Source organism: Ornithodoros turicata, chromosome 3 (genome assembly GCF_037126465.1).
Source record: "Ornithodoros turicata isolate Travis chromosome 3, ASM3712646v1, whole genome shotgun sequence".
NCBI classification, from domain to species: domain Eukaryota; kingdom Metazoa; phylum Arthropoda; class Arachnida; order Ixodida; family Argasidae; genus Ornithodoros; species Ornithodoros turicata.
The window spans coordinates 35,378,003-35,398,813 of NC_088203.1; the positions used below are offsets into that span (position 1 = coordinate 35,378,003).

Sequence of the window (20,811 nt, forward strand, 5' to 3'; positions counted from 1 at the left end):
TGCTCAGTTCTCAGGCAGATATTGCTATCTTCGGGTCACTCCACACTGGTTTAACAATATTTTTCAACTGTTCATTTACTTGGAAGAACAGGATTAACTAGGTCTTAAGATATGCCTTAAAAAGTGTGTCCTTTCGCCAACAGACGCGTTCAGACTGTTTATTTCAACAAAATAATATTCCTACATTTTATAACTGATTTGCCCAGATAGTGATTCGCAAATATTAGTGGACCGATAATTTTAAGACTGTGCGGATGCTTCCAATACAAATCAGACGCCCTGAAATATATATTGTCCCTAGAATATTCACTTTTTATGAAAAAGAATGTAGAGGAGGTGGGGTCCCTCTACATGAGTCCCGACTGGCGGTGATGGTATGCCACGGAGAGGCGATGACGGTGGCCTATCTCCATGGCCGCGCCGGTGGAACTGAGAAGCGGGTGCTCCAGGCGCGTGTCCATCCTCGTCGTTGTCCACCGGCCGCTACAAGGGCAACTCTCTCACTATGTTCGTTCCGTTTTTAACTCCCTACGAGCTGATGCTCTGAATTTATCATCGATTTCCTCATTAAAAGCATTATTTCTTTGTTTATTCTGTAGTTGAATGGGCTTAACATGTTCCTTTATTGTAAATCTTGGATTTTCTTGTTCGTTGATGCTATGTTTTGTGTTTTTACGTGCAGTTTTTAAGCGCGGTTCCCACTATCAGCCAGGACTGCTCACAACCTCTTGTTCGCTTAGGTGAGTCCTCGCATTGTAGTCATCTGAATGAAGTGAATAAAATTAGTATTTTTTATGATCATTATTATTATTCATTTCGTGGCCTAGCACTTGGAAATTGCTGCGTCTGCACCCGCGCTGGATCACGTGACCGTTGCCACCCGAACATGAGTGCAAGGGAATCTAGCGGTTCTAGTCGCTTGGACAACGCAAGAGGCATCGCGGTCGCTCGCCTTCGAGTTCCTTCATCTACTAACCCATGTGAAGTTTGATATGCGGTCCAATGAAGGCCCTCGATACCCTCGCGATGAGGATGTGACGACACCGGATATAATTGGGCAATCCGCTGCCCATCTGCTTCGAGGCCGGGCGAAAAAACTGCTAGCTGGTAAATTCCTGGCACTCGGAAAGCGCCACGAGAACATGTGAGATGTGGCAAAGTGGCAAGAACAGGCGGGATGTGGCAAAAAGTCGCCACAAAATGACCACCCAAATTCGCCATAAGTGCCACAGGAGACGCTTCGTGATGTAATGTGAAGTGATAAAGAAAAAATGGGGATGTGAGTTTCTACGCTTCGTATTGGTTAAGTGAATCCTGTTTTCTCTGCAGATAGTGGCAGCCATAGAAACGGAGCTGTTTTTTCGTAGTTCTGTCTGGGAATACAAGTATTTTGGGCGCCCCACCTTTTGAAACACCGGCACATACAGCGGCTAACCATCTTCAAGACGTTCTGTTGTTAATGGGCACAAAAATAAATCCCTCAGATACTGAAAGCCAAAAGGACGTCGCTTCCAAGTCCATTGCAAATAAGTTCGGATATATAGAACTCCCATATATGTCGCTGTGGGTACAGCCTGAAGCCTGGCGTGGCGTCTATTCGGCTTATACCATGTCCTACACAACTCATGCATGTACACATCCCACACTTAGCTCCTACCGGGTCAACTCATACCAAGAGAACACATACCACATTGAACTTGTACCAGTCTGAACTCATTCCAATTCAAATCGCGCCGAGAAGTGTCGGAGAGTAACCTGTAACTGAAGGAAACAGTTTTGGGGTAACTCGTTATAAATAACTGGTTACTGTAGCTAAGATACTTTTATCGGTAACTTTTAACGTAGCTAGTTGCCCTTGGGCTCCAGTAACTTCTTGTGGAACTCGTTCCTTTTTTCGGTAACTTTGTCTGAGAAATTTGGGGTACGTTCCAAGTGCCTTTTGTTCGATTCTGGTACACAGATTTTGCAAGCTGTGTCCTCCCTCTAAAATGAGACGACGGTCACGTGCGCGCCGTCGTCCGTGCACGCTCCGCTGACTCCACGTCTGACTTCGCTGTAATGTGCCGGTAAACGCTACAAATTATTGCCGCTTAGTAAGCGATGAGCTTTTGAAAGGCTGAAGTACCTTCATTTAATTGTCAACAAACAGATCAATTTAAATTCCTCATTGTGCTTTAATTTTGCGGATTTCCACTGCGAAGTACGCGTGCCCTTCAGCGCTCCCACAGATCTGTTTAAATATAGCTTTTTTTTCACGCACAATATGGTTATCGAATTCATTATTCCAATTGAACATATTACCGCCAGCAATGGGGTAGAGTACCGCCCCTGACGATGCAACCCCGCGTTTTTTTCTATCGATCATAAATCACGAACGACAAAGCGAGAGGATCCTGTTACTTTTATGTTGGTGTCAAGGTAACGACATCTTTCATTCCGTGATGAAAAATGTTTGCACTTTAATGCCTCTTTAACAAAGAACGGGAAATACACACATACACAAAGCCTCAAAAACAAAACTCCGGTTTTACTATCATGTATTTTGTTCAGCAGATCGCTTACTTAATCGCTAGAAATGCTTTCAATATAAACCAGTGGTAATAGCGGAATTCTATTTGTGCAGACCAATGTTGGGTCAATAATGGGGCAGGTTCCAGTTTCAAAATTGGACTAATTTTGGCATCCAAGCTAGCAAATATTTGCCCAGTCAGGGACCAATAATAGGGTGTTGCCAGGGTGGATACTTGGCTGGCTACGTAACATTTAAATAACGATGTCATAGGTCCACATGGAACACCGTGGTTGTTCGACATTCAGCGCGTCGGTGGCAACGATGCGTAGACCTTCTCGCATTTCTTCTGCTTGTAGTGGACGAATTTCTTGGGTCCGCATAATAAGGTGTACACATACTCGCAGCACGGTGGCACTTGTTGGGGGTATCTCACCAGCAGGAAACATGCGTTACCTGAAATAAATTTCCTACATATATATACCAAGCGATTCGTCATACATCAATGCAAAAGGAAAGCCACTAAGCAATAAAATCCAAGGCCAGGTGTTGCCCGGTTTTGTACACGTGGAATGTCACGTACAAGAGGTTCTGTCGCTGCTGAGATTTATGTGTGATATTGCAATCTCACCTCGTTCAACAAGTTCCACAAATGCAAATAAGTGAGATAGATCAAACGAAAATCTCCAGATCCGGGTGCCGCCGATATTTCGTTTGCGACTCTTCTTCCAGAAGGACACTCGTTTGGTCTACCTTTGCTCGATATCGGAATTTTCCAACAACTGAGATATGGTGCGTTTTCCTGAGGAGTTCATGGCATTGGTGACATGGATCACGTAATACGCAGGCTTAGTGAGAAACTGACGCATCAAAACGCAAGAAATGTTACACGTGAAAGCCTCGGCATCGGCCTTCCGAGAGTGCTTTCCACCCACATCAACAGAGAGTTTTCGGGAACCGGCGCGGTGCATACGGTCGATCGATCGGCAGTTGCATGGTTCAGCGGCAAGAAACCGGTTGGAGCTTCGCCAGAAAGAGTTGTCGGGAATCAGAGTGGGAGATCGCTAGAATACATGTTGCGCTACCTTTCTTCAAGAATAAAGACTTCCGAGGCGTTGTAAAGATTATTTCACACAACTACAACAGATCTACTCCCATGTGTATACTCGACGGATAAGAAACTGTACAGTTTACGAAACAGTACTTTTGAGGAGTTCTAAATCACTACAGCATCCCCACATGTAATGATATTCAAAAAGGCGGGAGCCGTCGTTGCGGATATTTTCTACGACGAGTCTGTGACCTCTAGTCTGAATGACGATGGACCAGAAACATAGTCGCTATGCGTGGATTTTTCAGGAAGGAAATTTGTGCGAAATGAATGGAATGCTTGATCGCTGCAGAGTAGACACAATCCATCGTATCGGCGTCGGTCATGTTTAAAGCTCAGCTACGCCGATTTTCGAGTGTTACGGAATGGAATGGTACTCACACGATGTGTTGATAAGGGAACACTGATTATGTGTGCAAAATAGTTATTACAAGCTCCTCGCGGCTTTTCGAAAAAGTGAATTTTTAGTTTCACTGACATTCCGTCTTGTGGCCCTCAAACCCTGTGTCAACGACATATTCGTGGTCTGCCCGTGCTCCGGCTTAGCATGACATTTCGCTTAGTTTCTTTAGTAGCTTAGTTTCTTCCGCCGGCCGGCTTCTTCCGCCGAGCCGTCTGCTGCACAGATTGACATTGGGGAAGTGATAAACAGTTCGCTATTAGGGAGCCCAGTACATTCTGGACTTCACTGAACACACGAGGAACGTGAGTTTAGCTTCCTTCGACTGCAAAGCATTTGCTAGGCCAGTACAGACTTCCTGGTGTGTTTCGTGTTTTGTGCTGCGTGCCGAGAATGCCTGAGGGTTTTGCTCCCGTCTGCAAGAACACTTCAGCATGCAGTTCCAATGTTTCAAACCACAACTTTCCGAAAGGCGAAAGAAAAAGCCATTGACTGTAACAATCGGTTACAGCTCCGACTGGGTGCCACCTTCGAAAGCAGCGATTTGATCTGTTCATTTCGCTCATACGAATGTTACGCAAGCAATGCGCAACTTGTTTCCCACGGAGTCGAAGATATCTCGTCCGGGAAGATGTGCCAACCTTATCTGCAGCAGGAGATTGCAGGGGCAGGCCTAGGCAGCAGATAAAGGTAAGTCGCGTAAGTCAGTCATGCGGTGCAAATTCAATCACATAGAAAAGAAAAAATATGCTATCTGTCAGTTACTGCTTCATCTTTTAGAGATTAGGCCCCAGCTGGTGTATTCTTAGAACAGATTAGGAATTGCCTTATTTGTTAAATGATTTCGCAGGCATTCTGGCACCAGCGAAAAGCTTGCACTCCACGTCACAACTACCACCCTCTGGGTTTCAAGCTGAAGGCTGTCACCAGTGCCAACCAGACGCCCCTTCAAAGTTCGTTTGCTTTTGTAGACGGAACAGTGACACCTGGTACTGAGACATTTCATTTTCTGATGAATCAAGTGCATTGCATCACTTGTGCTCGACTTCGTTTATTCGTACACCCTTGCTGTTGCTCGCTAGCTTAGAGCAGCCATGCCCGAGGTGTTTGTGTTCTTACTCCAGCGCTTTCAGAGTACATTTAAGCAGTATCATTGTATCATATGCACAGCAGCACATCTTGTGTATTTTGAGTAAGGTATACATTTAAATGTTGGCTCAGCTGTTGTATTTTAGTCACAAATGAGGTGTTCTTCCAGAGCCCTCAAGGGTTAGATTCAGGCAGTTTCATGTGTCAACAGCACATACCTTTTCTCAGTTTTGAGTAAGGTAACTCGAAATCTTCCAGTTGGTGTGTTTCGGGCATAAATTATGTTTCTCGAGACGTGTCAGGATTACATTCTAACAGCATCATGTGTGCGACACTACATTCTTTTTCACAGGTTTAGGTAATGTAAATCTGTCCGCCGTTGTGTTCTGGCATTGCAACAGAAGCTTGTGTTGCATTCAAGTGGTATCATGTATACAAAAACTTGTTTTATGCCTTTCTGTAGCTGCTGTACTAATATTGTGAGTACAGAGACATTCCTCAGAACATATCGTAGCATCTGTCGCGCAGATGCCCTACCCCTTGGTATGCTTAGTTCAAGATTGTACCGAAACAGTCCACCTGGAGCATTATTTTTCAATTGGCAGTGGCGTTACTATCACAACACACCACACGCTGCACGTCTAAGGTGCGTGTACAATGCATCAAACTTATTCTCAGGCACAGGCGAGCTGGTACGCAATTACAACATGAAACAATTGACACAGAGATCGTAAAGTCATGCCTCTTCCTCCGTGCCTCGGGTTTCATGTTGTTATCCTCACATGCAGCTCATTTCGCCTGTGCTGTGCAGCATGAGCGAAAGCACATATTGTTTTTGGTCACATGACACGAGACATAAATACTATACAGCATACATCATGTAATATAACAGTTGTTCACGTTTGGATATTTTAACCATGGAATTTACCCTGCGTGCACCATACCATGTCCAAATACGGACAACTGCTAGACAACAGCATGTACTGTTGCCGTATAGCATTTATGGCTTGCGTCCTGTGATCGGAAACAATGGTATCTTTTTCTGCTACAACCGGTAAAGTACAGTAGAGATTTAGAAATAATGTGTCATATCATAAACCACTATGGGAAATGGCAGTTTGAAAAACTGGAAAAGGCCGTCATTAGAACAGGGGACATGTTCTACGGTTCACTTTTTTACAGTGTGTGCTGTACCACGTAATACACTGCAGGTCCACCACAGTATGGTAATGCTCTGAATACCGATTTGCTCAAAAAAGGAACGTGTGCGTTCCTTGTACTAACTTCCCCTTATGCAAAGTCGTAGAAAAATGTGTTCAGCCAACGGGGAGGGAGAGGACATCATTCTGGACTCTCGTTGACCTACAATGTGTTGTGTGTGAAGGTCATTTTGAAGAGTGTAGGTGGTACAAGACTCTGTTCCCGCATCCTTGGCAGTGTTGACTAATAACCATAATAAAGTAGAGAGTACATTTGTGGCTTCATATATTTGTGTCATGGCAAAGGATGAAGAGATACATCTGTCTCAACATACAGGTGCCAAAACTGCTTTTTGTGCCTAAAATATGACAAATAGTTCTCTCTTCAACACCACTAATCATGTGTCAGCCTCCATGACATGTCTGTGACATTCCAAAGTGATTATCATGTCCCATAGATATGTGCACTGCTGAAGATGACTGTGAACCTTCTATGGATTGTTGTTTCAAGAAAAATACTGTGTGATTTGCGAACAGCGCCTGGCTGTACCTTCACAATTCTACATACAAATATGTAAAGTTTCCGGAAGGAAACATGATGAAGGTTTTGTGTGTATGTCCCTTCTGGTATCTCCTCTTCGGGTCTCGCCATCATGGACACTATCACCAGCTCGCTTACTATTGAACCGTTCTTTCAACGAGAAAGGTCACTTTCATGAACTGGATGGCAGCTAACGTGCTGTCAATAAAAAAAAATATTGGAAGGAGCTCAATATGATCCTTAGGCTGTGCGAGGTCATTGTTTCCTGACAAATGGTGACTTAAGAATTCCACGACAGTGCCTGCAGTGGTCGTATACTTGTGTTCTCACCCTTGACGCCCATTGTGTGACATCGGTCACCTGTAACCTGCTAACATGCACATGGCTAAAACAAAGTATATTTGTATTTGTTTGAATACAGTTGGTACAGCACATTGTTTTTTATGTGTTCTTTCGAAAATATAAATAAACAAATTCTCTACTCTGCAAGTCTCCTCTCAGCTCTACAGAGCAGCTTCGAATTTCACAAACAGCCACGTGTGAAACCTAGACCAAACTAGTGTTGAAGGTCCATATAGGTCATAGATAGACAGTACTATTGTTATTATTATATCATAGGTCACACTTAGGTCCTGGTTGGTAGCAACGCAATTGATCCTTATTAAAAATTGGTGCAGGAAGTGACCAACATAACTAAAACACCAACTGACTCTCACAAATTTTGTGGTGTTATACTTTTGAAGCAACATTAATACGCCGCACTGCTCTTTTTTTTTTTTCCTTTTAACCTAGAAATATTAGGTCTTCGGCATCACCAGCCTTAGTTGCTGAGCATGCAGTTATTTACGTTCAGCGCTGTAGTTTCATATTTGTTTCTCTGGACAAGCAACCCCGGGCTTCTCCATTTTGATGAGGGTCTTTCAGCGTTGACACGGCATTTGTGGACAAGGAAAACATTTGGACCTGTGTATTTTGCTGCGAAGTGCACCGTACAAGGCAGAGGACAGCATCAACCATTTCCACCAAGGTTATTAAATTTGTGATAAAGTACATATACCTTTTGTCAGTGACTAATTTCGTGGCAAAGTTACTTGGGTGGCAGTTGTGCAATTTTAAGCACATGTTCAAAAAAAATTCGGGTATGGGAAGTGCTGCCTGGTTCAACATGTGGAGTACACAATATAATAATTGGGGTTTACGTCGCGAGACAACTGAGTGTGGAATACACAGCACAGTGTAATGTTCCTTATTCTGGCAATGTTAGCATGGTTCAAGAAGTGGGAAATGTTGCACTACCCTTAATAACATCTGTTCGGCCCTGCAAATAGGATACATATACCCTGATTTGAAGACGCTGTGCCTAACTCAAAAGCAGTATGAGATCAACCCGCACGTGTTTATTTGCGGAACTATTATGAATGAAATATGGCCTGTGTGGTATAGAGCAATGCGCACACTCAAGTAAACATGCAAAAAATACGTATAAGGGCTCTACATGCCGCCGATGCGCTCTACGAGATAAACAACACACTACAAAACTACATCCAACACTTTTTGTGCGGGGCAACTCTAATGACCACTTTCATATAACCGACGAATGGTTGAACGAATGCAGTTCCAATGGTCACGATACATTCCTACGTCGTTCATTGCAATCGCGCTATGATGCTGCACAACATATGTATCTCGTGTAACAAGCCTGGCAATCGCACGATGTGCACACGGGCAGAAATAGGGTCTTCTTTCTTTGAAGACCAGTCCTCTGCAGGTATATGCTCAAACGACCAGCAAGTCTCACATTGTTGCTCAATCGCTCCCATTCCTGCACTAGCAGTAAAAGCAACAAACGGGTCGACGTGAATGGCAGCTGAACGGTTGAAGTGCGAAGTTCTCGAGCACATAATCACAATTTCACGTCGAAAATAAATGTTGTTGATGTGAGTTCGCAGTTGTTGTTTCCATCGTTCAATAGTTCTCGAGATTACCTCGGACCATAGCTTACCTATATACTAGTATATAGGAGGCTATACTCGGACGAAACGCTCATCGTAGCCGGCCGCCATAACTGGTTTTCCTCGCAAACGGGAGAAGCCGGCAGGGAAGTCGGAGAAAGCCTCAGCTTTCAGAAGCACGATTCTCTATCTACGTAGATGGAGCATGTGCTTCCCATCTACGTCACAAAAATGGCTGCGCCCATGGCTTGTTTTGGTTTCTTTGATTAATTAATTTTCGTAATAGGAAGACAAAATTGAGAAACGAAGGTGCGTTTCGGGGGCAGTTGGACATGCTGGTTCTGAATATCACAACCGTTTTAACACATCAGGAAATCGGCGTAGCTGACCTTTAAGCATCTTTCGGAAGATCCCGAAAGAGAGCGATCGGAAGCGAATGGATTGTCGCGGCCAACGCCGCACGGGAATTATAATCCCCAAAAGGTAAAGCGCATGCGCGTCGCTCCCTCCTCTTGCAACTGGTCGTGCTGGGTGTGCTCAACCGGTTCCTGGAAACTATCTGATGTCATGATAGTTCTACCTGCTTGTGCCTCCATGCGCTGCAACGCATGCAAGCCTCTGTTGTGGTTATAGTTGGTTAGTGGCACGCTATTGCCGAACAGTCTTCATGTCGACGTTTCCGGAATCCAGATTGGGGCCGACTTCACAGGGAATTGTGCCGATACTTTGAAAATTCAGGAAAATCTCCCAGACAAGCGCAGGCGGTGTTGGGACTCGAACTCTGATCTCATCTCAGTCTGGCGTAGAAGGCGATCATCTTGCGCTTAAAAGGCATACTAAAGCATTGTGGTTCTCGAAACCTCAGAATCTGTCATGTGGCAGTCTGTACTGGTTTTGGCTTCACATCTGTCCCTTCAGATATCTGCATGAGGTGCGTCTTGTATAGTTAAAGCATAATGTTTGATGTTTAGCTATTGGATTAGGTACGTGGTTTAGGTATAAGGGTTTTGTCATTGAAGGACGTTTTGTAGATGTTATAAATTGCGAAACGCTTGCACTGTATTTGCAATGTGAGGCTAGCGCGTGAGCTCGCTACCTCGGGAGTAAAAGAACGGAATTGCTGAAAAAGACGACATTGACTTTCATAAATTCTCTCAAGTTGGTAAGAAGCACAGAGAGAGCACAGCATGAGACACGAGGCCTGCAAAACGGTGCGACGTCGTCGTCGGGAGAAAAACCTCCGACAGGGGCAACGACTGCTAACGTTGTGGTAAATGATATCGCGCTATGAACTGTAGATTTAAGAAGTAATGATGTACTTTATGCAAAAGGCAAGGCCATCTGGCAGAAATGTCGCAACAACGTATCTGCGTCGGAGGTTCCGTCATCAGAACAGAAATCGACGAAAGCCACTGACTCCATCCCCAGAAATTATGGACAGCGGCGGCTTGCGCCATCTTGTGGCTGCCGCGCGAAACTAGTCAAAAGTACAATGGGAAAGTAAGAAAAACTACTGTATCTGCCGTTCTACTTAACATATCCAATTTTCCCCCGGGATATAGTATCAGGGAGCTCTTCTGAGCCCATTTGAACAGAAATCATCTTTGGGTACCAAATGGCATCGGTTCTCTAGAGGTTGAGCATTTTGCACGGCTAATACATGGGAGGTATATGAAAAGTGCACCAACGATAGACAATTTTATGAGTTAATATCTCGGTCTGTGATGAAGATATCATATTTTTCCCCGGGATATAGGTTCAGGGGTAAATGGGATTTAAAATTTATTGTTACCTTTGCGGTAGTCCTACCGCCTGCTGTTCCCTGGGCCAACAAAGTCTCGAATGACAGATGTACACGAGAATATATGTTTGGCTTGACCGCAAAGAGGGAAGGCATAGCGTGCAAGCCGCCTTTAAGGGTTGCTGATGTCGGCTGCGGAGCTTGCGGTATTGGTCGTGGTTTTGTTTTCCTTTTTTGTGTGTGTGTTTTGTTTAATCCTCTGTTGATGTGCGCATGTATTGGCAAATGCCGTAGTTAGTCTCAAGAGATGACTTGCGCTAAGCGACATTGCTGACCGTGCCTGCTCCAAGTGAATTAATTGACTGGGAATTGCTTAACTATTTATTTGATGTCACTTTCTGTTCACTAATTATTCACTTTAATCCGGTAAGTGGTACTTATGTGGACAATCAATGAATGAGTTCATAATGAAGTGCTTAACTAATCGATCCGAACAGGTAATTAAAGTAGTAATTAGTCACTTTAATTCGGTAAGTGATACTCACGTGAATAATGAATTAGTTCATAATTAACGAATTAATTAATGGCTAGCCATTTAAATTAGTTAACGTAGTTGTCATTCAATTCATTACTAACTGTTCATTAATTGACCTATTAATTAATCAATTGAGCACCCGCTATTCCGTCACAATCCTTACAAACTATTTGCTAATTACTGAATGAAAAATGACGTTACTTATAATTAAGTGGCTAATTAGGTGCCAATAAATTAAAGATGTAACTTAGTATCAGCGCACAAATAACAGTTTCGCGTAAGTCTTGCGTCTTCGTTTGCTCGTGTACAATAGCCTGCATAAAGGATTTCATATCTTTTTTATAAATTGACCCGCCTGGCAAGCTCGTCGCACTTTTGCTCGCTCACGTGACCAAAAATGCAACCAGCACGAAAACGCTTTCTTGCTGTCTCCAGACGAAAAGAGACAGATAAGGGGCGTCGCTATCACCTTTTGTCTTTCCCATTGAGCTGTGCCTTTCGCAGAGCCCGAGCGCTGATAACAGCGAGTGGAACAGAATATCGCAATTCATCATACCCCAATTTTTTCTGCAAGCTTAACTTTCAGAAAACAGCTCTCCAGGCCGCGAACACGCATCTTGTCAGTTTTGCGTTGGAATTGATGAAGTGCGCAGCGGAGTGCATTGAATAATGTGGTCATACGCACTGAAATAAAGTATGAAACCATTGCGTTTGGTTATGATTAGCGCACGCTATGTTTACACGTCGAAACGTTTAAACGTTTTCTTAAGAAACGCGTTTTGTACCACCTTTCCCGGATTAAACGTTTTGTTCAAACACGTTTAATCGCGTTCTGTTAGATATACGTTCAACAGCACGTATACATATTTAAACGTTTTCCCAGGATACGTTTAAACATTGCAGAGGCTGTAGCCCAGTGCAGGGGATGAAAAATTGGGACGGACGACAAGGCACTAACTAGCAACCACAGTTTACTTAGACAACAAGACACATAATGACACTAAACACAGGCACGGTTGAAACGAACCCGTCAGAAACCAGTAAAAACTTGTTCGTCTGCACCGCTTAATTAACATCAATAAAAGTTTTCACCTTATCGGTTAGTGTTACAGACGTGGAACTGACACACTTTTTTCCTGCTTTCGTAATCTCAAGCGCTTCTAAATACATTAATGCTCCAACCTTATTTGATTTTTGTAACACCGCAGGTTTGTTCCACTTCCCCCCACAGCCACCGCAGTTAACCCAAATGCCTTCCCAGAGGAAGGTCCAGACACTTTTGCCGGCTGACGGGCTTCATTAATGTAATGTTAACACACCTTGATGTCTGGCCGATATAGACCCTCCCACATTTTAGAGGTATAAAATAAACAGCTCAGCTCCCACACAACCATCTACATAAGTATTCACATGGTTGATTTGACATCCAGTTCTTACTTCCTTATTTACATTTTTCATAATGCTAGATAAGTTCCAACCTTTCTTAAAAACCTCATCAACACCGAATTTTCTAGACAATTTCTTTAACCGATGCGAGACATTGTGAACATACTGCACCGCTCCGAAATTACAATTTCTTTCATTTTCGTCACTTGAACCCTCTTTCCCGAACTTAGTTAACATCCTGTAAACCACATCTTGAACAACACCCTCCGGGTATCCCGCCTGCCCTAATCTCATCAATTGGTCCAAACAGCTGTTCAACACCTTATGCACACACGACTTTTTTCATGCAGCCCCAAGAACATTTTGTGCGACCGCGTTTTTTTACAGATTTTGAAATGGAGGATTCAAAAGGCATTAGCGGTTTCCGGCACCTTTGTTTGTATTCCCAGCAGATGCCCCCTCTCATGACACTCAATTTCAATATCTAAAAACTGAATGACACCTTCCACCAACTCCTCCAAAGTGAACATCAAACCCTTCCCCAGCTTAGTAAACAATTCTAACAAAAGAGCGCCATTCACATTCTCCGTGGTCCTCATCGAAAAATCATCGACGTACCTAAATATTTTCTTTACTCCCAATCCTTCCTTCAACCTCTGACAGAACTAAACGGTCGAACTCCCAGTCCAACAAGCCCGGTACCTCGCACTCTTCAGTACGTTTAAATATTTTCGTTTCCATAAACATACAGCGGCACGTATACGTATATAAACGTTTTCCTAGGAAACTTTTATTATTATGAAGGAGTAAACTGCAAATTTTTGGGTTTTTTTCCTTTCTTCCTCTAAAGACTACAGCTTACTTTCCTTGAAAGACAGTGCAGGGTATCGTTAAAGTGGCATGCTACTTTGTCGCACTCATTTGTGATCGTCTAATGTTTAATAAAGATCAGTCACAACGAAGGGCGCATTTTATTCCGCTTCTTGGTGGTTAATAGACCGTTGTCACGACCAGACCTCGGCACAACTCATTCATGAGCGCGCTCACTCATGCTTACTCACGCTCAATTCAGCTAATGAACTGAGCGTGAGTGAGCGATCCGAGAGCTGAGTAGGCGGTGAGTGAATCTGAGCGAGCGAGCGGAGAGCTGAGCGGACCATGAGTGAACCCGAGTGAGCGAGTCGTGAATTGAACGGGCGGTGAGTGAACTTGAGTGAGCGGACCGAGAGCTGAGCGGGCTGTGAGTGAGCATGAGTGAGCGGGCTGAGAAGTGAATGGATAGTGACTGGGCGTGAGTGAGTGAGCCAAGAGCTGAACGGCCAGTGAATGAGTGAGCGTGAGTGCGCACTGAGTGAACGTGAGCGCGCGATTCGAGAGTTGAGCGGCCAGTGACTGAGCGTGAGTGCGCGAGGCTGGAGCTGGGTGGCCAGTGGGGCTATGAACTGAGTAGTGACCGAGTCATTTGCATACGCTCACTAATTAAATAAACATCAACACTTTTAAAATTTATTTCGCACGCTTACGGAACCTCTGTTTTACGCATCGGGACATTCAGCGAAAAATATTGCAAGAAAAAAACCGCGTCGACACTTAGTGATTTTTCCGAGTAATTAATTGGTTTCGGTTTACATATTTCTTGCGCGGAGCAGTGCACCAATGCGCTCTATGGATCCGGCTGTCAATTTCGTGTTCATACGCTCGGTTGACACACGGGGGTGATGGAAGATAAGGAACAGCCGGAAGAAGCTTAGCGGGCGGCGAGTGAGCGTGAATGAGCGAGCCGAGAGCTGAGCGGACGGTCAGTGAGCGTGAGTGAGCGAGCTGAGAACTGGGCGGGTGGTGAATGAACTTGAGTGAGCGAGCCAAGAGCTGAGAGGACGGTGAGTGAGCGTGAATGACCGAGCCGACAGTTGAGCGGACGGTGAGTGAACATGAGTGAGCGAGCTGAGAACAGGGCGGGTGGTGAGTGAACTTGACTGAGCTAGCCGTGAGCTGAGCGCACGGTGAGTGAGCGTGAACGAGCGAACCGAGATCTGAGCAGACGGTGAGTGACCGTGAGTGAGCGAGCCGAGAACTGGGTGGGTGGCGTGTGAACTTGAGTGAGCGAAAGTCAAAACTGCCGAGGTCTGGCCACGACCCCGTTCGCAGCGTACACCGAACTCCGCTCCGCGTGCACTCGTGGCATTAGGATCGCACACACTCCAAAAACGGAGCTTTATCTCATCGACATTGTCCGGCAGAATTACAATTCTGGGTGTTATCCTTTTCACCATCCCAATTTGTTCATAACAGGAGGTGTACGGCTGTTTGTGGGAATTCGTGTCAGTGCATGATGCCACAAAAGTCCTGCTCGTCTCTTTTTTCCCACTCTGGTGCAAGAATGATATCATTCGGGACAGTAATTTCTTTTTAAAGCGTAACTGGCAAATCTTCTGGTTTTAGAGTGCAGTAGTGGGAAGGAGTAGGAAAGAGCAGGCTACATGCTTCAGGCTAAAGTGGTCGCTCAAGGGCACGATTTTCCGCGTTGGTCTTTTCACCAAAATACTACTCGCGCAAAGAAGATAAATACAGAATGTTTAGTATAATCTACCCAAAAGATTCAATCGTCATCACCGCCATTACAAGCTGGATATGGAACTGTCGTGAAATACGTCGGTTCATAATGAAATGTACGACGAAAATGAACACAAATAGGGTTGCTTAAAAGCCAAATATGAACTGGAGTAATAAGCTACTTATAAGACAGTGAGAAAGTGGCGTAGTTGGTATCGCCCTCATACAGGAGGAATTGTGCTATCTTTGTGCTATCTCAAAAAATAGGTCGGATACATAGGGGAACGGGTACCTACTCTCGTATTTAAGAGTGTATGTGTATTCAACAGTAAAGCCGTCGTGAGTTGCAGTTCGTCCTGTTTTGTGTGTGCCTTTTGTCTGTGTTTGTGGCTGCGGCGGTGTGAACTTGTCATGTACCGACTTCCCCAACTTCGGACCCTCAGTAGTTGGTAATTACTGATGGGAACCAAGGACGCGCCAGGCATAACGAGGGCAACTCCTGTCTCTGTCCCCGTAACGCCTGGCGCGTCCATGTTTCCCGTTTAATAAAGGTAAGAAGTTGCTTAAATAGCTATCCGTTTCGAAAGGCGTTGCGTTTCGTATTAACAAGGCATTTAAACGCTGCACCTTGACATAACGTTCAAACGCTTCAGTTTAACAGAACGCTTAAATGCTCCAGTTTAACGGTTTACATTAACGACACGTTTCAACGTTTCGCATTAACAAAACGTTTCGCATTGCACAAAACGTTTAAACGTTTCATAAGGAAAGGTTTTCCAGACTATACGTTAATCTAAACGGCGTATGAAACGTTTAAACGGAAACGGTTTAAACGAAAATCAGAAAAACGTGTTAGACGCCGAGCCCTAGTTATAATCTGTCTATTTAAATTATCTGCTGTTCGTGCGAAGATGAGACATCAGGAAAGGGTGGCACAGAACGAGGCCTCAGAGGGGCCGGCGTCTGCAAGGGATGTTCAAATATGCGGTCTCCGGTGTGTGGAGATTTTGTCGCGTGTTAAGGAACCCTCAGGTGGGAAAAATTCACCCACAGACCGACCACTGTGGCGTCGATCATGATCACAGTTGTCTCCCGACGCAAAGCCGTGAATTACCAGAAATTAGGTATTAGGTAATTCACGGCATTTACAACCACTGACGTTTACATGTTTGTTCATTGTTCTTGCGGACAGATACGAAGTACCTCCCCCTAATACATTCCATCGTGTAAAGCCAGAAAAGTAAGAAGGAGTAATGTCACTGCGAGTAATACCCTGTCCTTTGAAAGCAACGCAGAAATCTGCTTTCAAGATAAGCGCCAAGTCTGTCCTTCAACGCTGGTTATCATCAGACGGGACGCGCGGTTTTCTGTGATAGTTCCGTCTCACCCTTGCGAATTTGTCCTCCTTTCCTAACCACCTGCTTGCGTGTAATGTTTCCCTGATTGCGCATGTGATGTTAGGGGAAGCCCTCTCTTTAGGAGCGCCTGACCAGATTTTCTGGCCATAACGTTGAGCAGGATAGCGATAGATCCGAATTGCTGTTAAATGTGGCGCCGGTGGAAACCAAAGCGTACGATATTGGGTTGGAAATTGCGGATAAGATAGTACGAATGCAGATTGACACAGGGGCAACTGTCTCTGCTGTCCCTTTTTATGTCTACCGTATACTGTGGCCTAAAGTCAAATGTATGCCATGTTCCATAAAGCTTCACTTGTACGGCGGCACTCCTTTGCAAGTAAAAGGAAAACTCCTAGTAGATGTTCAATACAAGTCCCAGGAAGAGGCAGGAGTTGATTGTAGTTGAAAGCTAAGCTGATGATGTTCCCTTGTTATTAGGTAGGTCCTGGTTGCTGCAGTTGAAGATAGACTGGCTCACTGGTTGAGGATAGATTGGTGTGTTCCACGTTAACGTGGACGACAATATGGGAGCTCTAAAACAGAAATACACGACTGTATTTTCGTCCGGTTTTGGAGTTATTAAGGGTTTCAAAGCACAAGTTGTATTAAAGGACGGGAGCTTGCCAGTGTTTTGCAAGGTTCGCACTGTGCGTTATTTGCTGGGAGAGGCTGTAGAATATGAGCGGAGACAGTTGCAGGAAAGTGGTGTTCTAGATCCTATGAAGCAATGCGACTGGGCTACGCAATAGTCGTTGTACCTAAAGGTAGTTCGTCAAAGGTACGAGTTTGTGGCGACTGCAAGGTGACGGTGAACCCTTGCATTGGAAATGAACATTATCCGCTCCCTGTACCTGAAGATTTATCTGTCTGAAGATATCACGTCAGCTCATGGCAAGGTGTTTATGCTACTACGTTGTGCAACGGCTGATCAGCAGCTCATGTTACACAGCGACTCACAACATCTATTAACGATAAACACGCATTTGGGTCTGTTCATGTACACACGCCTTCCTTACGGCATCTCTAGCGCTCCTGCAATTTTTCAGCCAATAATGGATGGAATTTTGTCAGGACTAGAAAATGTGCGTTGTTACCAAAACGATGTGCTGGTTATAGCACATTCAGTGCAAGAGAGTTATGCACGGCTTGATGAAGCGTTAAGAAGGTTTCACAAACACGGCATAAAGGTCAAGACTCAGAAACGAAAGTTCTTCGAGTCTTCTGTGCAGTATGTTCGTCACATCATCGATGAAAAAGGCATTCGGCCTTCGGATGATCAGACTGAAGTCACCAGGAAGACACTAGAGCCCCGTAGCGAAACCGAGTTAAGAGCTTATCTCGGGTTATTCAACTTTTATGCCAGATTTGTGCCTCGCATGTCAACATCTTTGAAACTATCAAACAACGACAACAGCTTTATTTGGAGATGATGAGTGCGGAGTTTCATCGGCAGGTGCGATACGCTACCCCTGTGCTGGTGGTGATATGGGGAATGAAATAATGAGTCCCTTCACAATATGCAGTGAACTCCCATAGTGTCCAAAAAGGTCAAAAGAGCTTTGAGGGCAGAGTGTTTTTGGGCTGGACTTGGCCAGGGACCAAGCAATTTTGCGAGAGAGAAGGCGCGAGAGTCCAGCTGATTAAGAGACCCGGAGAGTGCGGTTCGGGAAGGTTGGTAGTGTGGGCAATGAAGAAGAATGTGCTCCAAGTCTTCTATTGCACCGCAGTGACAGCAGCTGGGAGAGTCAACTCGTCTGAGGCGGTCACGCCACTGAGCTGTGAAAGCCACATCTAGTCTCATCCGACGAATTAATGTATCATTTGTCACAAAAGTGTACCAAATGGACTGGGTCAAGTGAAGCTGATGAAGCTTCCCAGTTTAGCAAAACATGGCTGACGCACGAAGACGTGCTTACATTTTTTACCCGACAAAAGTAATCGAAATTGTGTGTGATGCACCAGCCTATACGGGTTCGGCGCAGTTTTGTATCACAACTGTCCTGAAGGCGAAAGGCCGAGAGCATACGCTTCTCGCACCTTAACGAAAGCTGAGCAAGCATATGGGCATTTAGAAAAGGAGGTACTAGCCGTCATTTTTGGGCTGAAGAAATTTCACCAATTCCTATACTGCAGGGAATTTATGATCGTTTCAGATCACAAGCCATTCTGCGGAATACTTGGTCACAACCAACCTATCCCACCATTGGCCACTGTAAGGACGGAAAGGTGGGCACTCATTCTTTGTGCTTAAAAGTACAAGTGGGTGTATCGGAAGGGCACTGAGATTGGTAACTCCAAAGGTTTGTTGAGGCTGTCTTTGCCGGCAACAGAAAACGACACAGCAGATGTAAATTTCTTTTCGCCCATAAATGAAGTTCCTTTGAATGCAGACATAATTAAAAAAGAGACGACTTCGTCGTAGGCGAGCGGGTAGAAAGGTGACCGTCTCCAAGAACGAGATAACGTTTAGCGATCGAAGCCACGCGATCAGCTCGCGCATACAAGCGACGACCAGGTCTCAACCTTGTCGTCTCTATATTACACCTCCCCTTTTTAAACAGCAAATCACAAAACATATTTACACGAACTTACGAACGGCCCCCATAACCGTAACGTTCTGGTTTTTTCACCGCTCGTCCTGATCTTGTTTGGGTCACTGACTGTTCGCCGTTTTGTCCCCTTGTCACTACCGGTTGTCCTGACGTTCGTTGGGCATGTATGGAGGCATCTCCAGTTGTCTCCTGCAGGTGTGTTCGGGTCAGTCTTGCTAGGCCAGTTTCAGTCCTCATGATGTACGATCTTGGTGTATCCGCATGTCCGATGACGGTGCCGTGTGCAGCAGCGTCGGCTAGGATGCGAACCGCTGTTCCTGGTTTTCGTTGAGGTCGCTCCGTTGCGCGATGTCGGACGTCGTACCCCTGCGCCTGGGAGCGTTGGAGCTTCTTGTACCGCCTCCGGTGCTTTCGAACCTGGGGCTATGGTAAAACAAGTGACGCTGCATTGACTGGAACGTTGGTCGTGAGAAGTCGATCCATGAGGAGCTCTGCCGGAGAGTAGCCGCATCTCCTGGTGTACTCCAATGCGCCAAGAGCGAGCTGTTAATATCTGGAGGAGAGCCATAGCCGTTTTTACTCTCCGTTCCGCCTGGTCGTTACCTTGCGGAAAGTGTGGACTTGACGTCACAAGTTTGGCTCCCTGAGTGACCAAGAACCGTAGAAATTCGGCCGAAGTAAACTGCCGTTGTCCGAAACGGCCGTTGTCCGAACGGACGATATCTGGAATTCCATAGCGTGCGAACCTAGGTGCCAATTCAGAGATGACGTCGGCTGACTTGGTAGTCTTCAGCCTGACAACCTCGAAAAACTTGGAGAAATAGTCTACTACTACCAGGTAATTATTACAGTTACCGTAGAAAATGTCCATCCCTATCACTTGCCACGGTCGCTCCGGGAGAAGGGTCTGCAGGAGCGGCTCCGTCTCCGGGTGTCCCTGTGTAGCTGGCAGGTCGGACACCTCTGGATGTACTCCTGCGGCTGACTGCTGATGCCAGACCACCACGTCGATTCACGGGTCCTTGCTCTGCACCTGGTTATTCCCTGGTATCCCGTGTGCAAACGCTCTAGAACTTCGTTTCTGAGGACTGGTGGCACGACTAAGCGGGAGCATCGAAACAAAGTCCCCGCACCACCAAAAGTTCGCCAGCCGGGCTGACGTATCTCCGTACGTCTTCTGGTAGAGTAGTGGCCTCTGGCCACTGTGTTTCACAGTACTCCATGACTTGATGAAGGGTCAAATCTTTCTCCAGGGCTTCCCTTATGCGTGGCAGCATGGTGTGAGAAGCAGGTAAAAACTCGACGGTGAGGATTTCGTATTCCGCCACAACATGTTCCAATCATCCGCCGTTGATGTCGTCGGCGCGTGAAAGTGGATTTCTTGACAGGACATCCGCTGTGTATAGCTGCTTCCCCGGTACGAACATCATAGAGAAGTCGTATTCCAGTGCCGCATACGTAATCGTCGTAGGCGCGTAGTGAGCCTCTTGGTGTTTAATATTTGCACAAGGGGTTTTTGGTCAGACTCCACTTGAAAGCGAAGGCCCAGGACATACATACGAAACTTTTCGTATGCCCACGTCACCGCTAGAGCTTCTTTCTCTATCTGTGCACACCGTTGCTCAGTCGAACTCAGGAACCTCAACGCATACGCAACTGGATGACGTCGACCGTCAGTTTCCTCCTGAGCAGCACCGCTCCGAGGCCGTAGGACGACGCGTCCACGGACAAGGTGTGTGGTCGCAACGGAGAATAGTACGCCAGAACGGGAGTGATTGTGAGTTCCTTCTTGATCTGTTGGAACGATTGCTCGTGCTGTGAACCTCAGTACCAAGCGGCATCC

At 45.5% G+C, this 20,811-nt stretch overlaps 1 long non-coding RNA gene across 1 annotated transcript in view; it reads right to left on the reverse strand.

The window, feature by feature from the left end:
- Positions 1–2,490: 2,490 nt before the first annotated feature.
- LOC135390213 (uncharacterized) overlaps positions 2,491–20,811 on the reverse strand; it is a 37,585-nt gene continuing 19,264 nt past the window's right edge. Inside the window, exon 4 of the long non-coding RNA XR_010421777.1 lies at positions 2,491–2,965. This is a non-coding gene — a long non-coding RNA (uncharacterized LOC135390213). The remainder of the gene's footprint in view (positions 2,966–20,811) is intronic.